We start from the raw sequence: 5,749 nt of genomic DNA, 5'->3' as shown, positions 1-5,749 counted from the left end.
GTCAGCATTTCTGTTGCTTTGGTGTTTTGTAATAATGACGTAGCCTAATATCCAAAATTAGTTTATCCTAAATTACACAGGCCGTGAAAGCCTACATACTGAATTGTAACTTGAGAGGCGGTCAAACTACGGTTATCGAGTTTACAAGACGTGTATGATGGCTAAAAATGCTCCATGTGATTAGCAAGAAGAAAAAGTGAGGAGGCAGCAAAATCTTCAAGATGAAGCTATGGAAACACGAAAATCATTAGAAGTTGTTCTTCTGAAAGGGGCCTTGGTCAACATTTCTCGTTTGATTCTGATAAGGAACTAGACCGATCGAATTAGAAAGGACTGCACGACCGAGAGACGCGTCACAGTGCTAAGGCACACCACTCATTCTTAGGAAGTCCAGGGTCTGATTCTCCGTTCAGGCATCCTGATTTGGTTTTCCCGTGGTTTAACTAAATCGCTTAAGGCACATTCCAGGAAGATTCCCTTGAAGAGAACCTGCCAGATTTCCTTCTACGACCTATCCAAGTCCGAGCTTATACTCTACAAATCTCCTTGTCCCTCCCCTGTGTTTTTAATTACAGCACGGATATTCTTTGTTGTACTGGTAACTGAATCTGCAACGTGTCCTTCCCATCAGCGGAGAACAATAAAAATAGGTATAGAAATTCTTACAGGTGGTAATGCCGGTTCCCATCATATCACCGAAGTTAAGCGCTTTCGGGCAAGGCTAGAACTTGGTTGAGACCATCCTGTCTGTCTAGCTCTGTTGGCACGTGGAGTGAACTCAGCCCTTGTAAGGCCAATTTAGGAGCTACTTGAGTGAGAAGTAGAGTCTCCGGTCGCGACAACGGACAACGACCAGGAGAGCGGTGTGTGACCACGTGCCCCTCCATATTCGCATCCAGTGACGCCTGTCGGCTGAGATGACACAGCGGCCGGTCGGTACCGTTGAGCCTTTCGAGGCTTCTTCGGACGGAGTTTAGTTTTAATTTAGGTCTTACAGACTGACTGAGTATTGCCCTATAGTTCGTGAGAATTGAAACTTGAGAAATGGTGTATGAGACTGACGCGAGCTTCATGTTCGCATCAGTTACATGTTAACATAAAAATTTCGAAATTTACACAGCTTTATTTCATCGATAAGAACTCGATTCCATACCTAGAACTATCTAATCGTATGAACGTTATCAAATGGGATGAGAGGATCTGGATACATTCTTGGGGACTCTCCGTCCACGCAGTTTGTACGCGAGCTCGTAAAGCATTATCCAAGAGCAATTTTCGTGAAGTAAATAGACTTTCCAAAATTATAATTAGAGACTATATAAAGAGAAAATCTTAAAAACAGATGTGTTTCCAGGACTGACATACGACGGTGAGACATAGGCTTTCAATTGTAAAATATTCAAACGCTGGTGGTTGATCACCCAGTAATGGAGAGATGTATGCAGGGAAATACTTAGGAAAACAGTCAAGTCTATTAGGGAACTGACTGGAGACAAGATCTTAGTTATGACAGAAATGAAAATTAAATGAAGCAGCTGGAGCATACAACTAGGTGAAGGATGGCTTGATGGACAAGGAAGGTTTTTGCAGGACTCCGAGAAACGAGAAATATGGCTTCATCTTCCCGTTACGCTGAAATGCCACTTATTCGATAAAAATTAAGTGCACAGTAAGGTTCCATTATCCAGCTTTCTTAACGTGTCGCCAAACAATTCAGTACGCCTTTCTTTGTTTTCATGAAGACCCAGCACATGTTGTAAGTGGTAGGGCAAGTACAGTTAACGGCTCTCAAATCACTCGACACACTTGGTAGGAATACTTCTAGTTCTCTGCCAGGTCTACTACTTCACTTACTTGAATTACTCAAAACACTTTCTTCGTCTATCGTCATATGAATACGCAGTCAGCCCATATGATGTCCTTCATAAAGGCATCCTGTTTGTTGAAACTGCTTAACCAGTGGCTTCAGCTTTCCCTAGTTAGTGGTTCAATGCCGATTCGGACACAAAACTGCTTAACCAGTGGCTTCAGCTTTCCCTAGTTAGTGGTTCAATGCCGATTCGGACACACACACAGTTCAGAACTGATACTTGCAATTCTCTGTCAGTAAGGAGAGATGTATGCTGGAAAATTCTCACTTTGGTGTATTTATCACTCAGAAAAACAATCGTATTTATTAGTCTGGAGAGGAAACCACAGTTGAGATCTGAATGAAAATGGTTCAAATGGCTCTGAACACTATGGGACTTAACATCTGAGGTCATAAGTCCCCTAGAACTTAGAACTACTTAAACCTAACTAACCTAAGGACATCACACACATACATGCCCGAGGCAGGATTCGAACCTGCGACCGTAGTGGTCGCGCGGTTCTAGACTGAAGCGCCTAAAACTGCTCGGCCACACTGGCCGGCGAGGTCGGAATGAAAATAAAAGGGAACAGCGAGCGCATACAGCCACGTGAATGATAGGTTAATACACCAAGGACGGTTTTTTTAAGATTCTAGGAAATGAGAAATATGTCTTTATCCTTTTGCTTAGGGAGGAATGTCACATAGTAGGTAAAAGTAATTGCACAGAAACGTTTCATCTCTAGCTTTCTTATCGCGTCGCCACACAGTTCAGTATGCTTTCCTTTGTTTTCAGCCGGAGCCAGCACTTGTTGTAAGCGTTAGTGCAAGCAGAGTTAACGGCATCTAAAAACACGGTACTCAGTTAGTAGAGATACTACTAGCCATCTACTATTGGTTAACTTACTAGAATTACTCAAGAAACTTTCTTCGTGTCACGTCATCATATTACAGTCTTAATCAGTCCGTACGTCGTCTTTCATACAGACATCCAGTCCGTGGAAACTGCTCAAATCAGCAGCTTACGCTTTTCCTGGTTGAACACAAAATGCCCTCTCAACTGATATTACCAACTCACTGCAACAATGCAGAAAACCTCACGCTGCATAGTAGTTAGTACAATCGACGCGAACAGGCTCCCTTTTGGCTCGAATACTGTAGAAGTTGTTGTCACAGCTGTAATCGCTCTATCGGTGGTAATCGTAACTTTGGATCCTCTTCCTTACCATTTATTATCTTTCTTACGTACAATTGATATTTCATGAAATAAAAATTAATTAAACAGGCTCAGTAACTTTGAATAATCATGTATATGTATTTCACTATGCAAAATGTTCACAGCGTTTCAACACAAATTAATGAAACGCCATCCAAATGCGCCATGAGTTTGCAATCCTATATGGTACACAGTGTGGAAGATCCGAACGTTATACTTTCTGCTACGCATGTAATTCAAGCTCTGTGGGAAGAATTTCATCTAGCGTAAGCGTTCCTTCCCTCTCGTACGTCGCTTTCCCGGAACGACAGATGACTAGCGGAGTGATTTCATCCCAATGATATTTGGCGGCGCGGCTGGTAGTTGTCTGTTTCTGCAGCGAGGGCCGGCGCCGGCGATTGCGAGTCGTTTATCTGTTTACCCGCTGATAGCCGCTGATGGACGCCGCGTTGGGCAACGACCACCTTTCCGCCATTTACACACAGGGCAGCTTTTCCTGGTAGGTGCTGCGGCGACTCGTCAACTGCAGCAGTCATATTTTTTTACTGGTCTAAATTATGAACGGCCATTTGCAACCGAGAACTAGACAGCTTCACACTGAAGATACGAGCTCAACCGACATCTCTCGTTGTGATCTTTAGGAACCTTATTCTCCAAATTCGTAACTGTTTTCAGCTCTCCACATCCTAAATTTCGTTGGTATCACAGATCGTTCAAAACATGGACTGCTCCAAGTCACTAATATACGAGGGCGAGCTGAAACGTAATTTCTCCGAATGTTTTACGTTAAAACTCTTAAAACTTTTGAAACAAAACGTACGTTATTAACATTTAACATCTCCGTTCTTCACGTCTACATATTTGCAACCCTCTTCAGTCATATGTCACCGAATTGTAGCATGTAACATAGCAGTGTGTAGCGAACATGTCGGTGCATGAGCAACAGAACTTAAAATTCGAAGAGTTCGTCCACACATGGAACATCCTCTGCTTCAGCACGACAATGCCAGATCACAAAAATACGCTGAAACAATCGGAACCCTTGAGTTTATTGTCAGCGATCATCCATCAAGTCGCGACTTCGCCTCATCCGAATTCAATCTGTTTCCAAAACTTAAAGAACACCTTCCAGGGCTTCACTTTGACAGCGATAAAGAGGTGTAAACGCAGCTGAGGTTTTCGCTGCGTCAACAAAGTCTAACATTCTACAATGACGTGTTAACAAACTGATCTCCCGTTCAGAGATATGTGTTCGTCATCAGGGTAACTACGTTGAGAAATAAATACGTTGACGTGAAGAATAAAGATGTAGAAAGTTAATAACGTTTATTGATGATTTTTACAAATGGACCGTCTGACAGCAACTGAATAAAACACAATTATAGTGCCATACACGTTTCGCCTTTATTTTCTGCAAGGCATCATCAGTGGCCTGGAATATCTACATATGTTTGCAATTTAATTGACATTTTTGTCACTTTACCTATAGGTTATAAACAGTTCTGGTGGTTGGTATTTCCTATTAAGTAGTAACGTTTTGAACTGTACTTACAGGTTGCGTGGACAATTTCTTATACATTACACTCCTGTTGCATTTTTGGTGTTGTTCTTCTTCTTACGAATGCCAATTTGCCGTTTTTTCCCACATTCCACAGCACTATGAATTGAACGCTTGTTTCACTGCAATGTTTTGGTTTCTGTTGCCGACTGTAACATGTTTTTGCCAAAGATCGAATGTTATTGCCAAACTGTCGATTGTAATTATTGAAGTATCTGTGATCTGTTCGTGTATGCATTTGTGTGTGTGTGTGTGTGTGTGTGTGTGTGTGTGTGTGTGTGTGTGTGTGTGTGCGCGCACGCGCGAGCGTTTTGGTGTAGTATATATAAAAATTATTTTTGTGGGCTGTGTGTCTGTGTGTATGTGGGTGTGTGTGACTGCAAAAGTTGAAGATGTTAATAACGTTTGTTTATTTTAAAAGCTTTAAAGTTCACGTGTAAAAAATTCAGAAGCATTACTTTTCGTAGTTTCATTGCGACAATTTCATTTAACAAGCCTTACTGGATTAAATCTATGAAAACTAAACTAAACTTAACTCCTCCCGAATAGGCCATGAAGGCCCAACAGTACCGACCGGCCGCCGTGTCAGCCTCAGTCCACAGGTGTCACTGGATGCGGATATGGAGGGTCATGTGGTCAGCACACCGTTTACCCGGCCGTATATCAGTTCCCGAGACAGGAGCCGCTACTTCTCAATCACGTAGCTCCTCAGTTTGCCTGATAAGGGCTGAGTGCACCCTCCCCCCCCCCCCCTTGCCAACAGCGCTCGGCAGACCGGATGGTCACCCATCCAAGTGCTAGCCCAGCCCGACAGCACTTTAACTTCGGTGATCTGACGGGAACCGGTGTTACCACTGCGGCAAGGCCGTTGGCTTAAATTTATGATTAAAGTAAATAACTGACTTTCAACAAGTGACTCGCATAAAAAAGACATCAGGTGTCTTACGACATTTCTCTCGAAGGGTTTTTAATTTTCCTTTCAGTATATTCAGGTAGAAACAGGCTCAAGGCTCTTTTTTGTGTTGCTTATCCACTTAACAAACGAAACGTAATTTTTCATTTTCTTTACAGCTTAACGGACCCCGTCGATACGATAGCCCCAAATGAGTCTTGTGCTACATTGAGT

General features: G+C 42.6%; 1 pseudogene; it reads right to left on the bottom strand.

The window, feature by feature from the left end:
* Positions 1 to 5,377: 5,377 nt before the first annotated feature.
* On the bottom strand, positions 5,378 to 5,496 carry LOC126237610 (5S ribosomal RNA; annotated as a pseudogene).
* Between the last annotated feature and the right edge of the window lie 253 nt (positions 5,497 to 5,749).

The sequence above is a fragment of the Schistocerca nitens genome, chromosome 2, assembly GCF_023898315.1.
Source record: "Schistocerca nitens isolate TAMUIC-IGC-003100 chromosome 2, iqSchNite1.1, whole genome shotgun sequence".
NCBI lineage: Eukaryota > Metazoa > Arthropoda > Insecta > Orthoptera > Acrididae > Schistocerca > Schistocerca nitens.
Note: the sequence above shows the minus strand (reverse complement) of the source record. Positions and strands in the feature narration are given on the sequence as shown.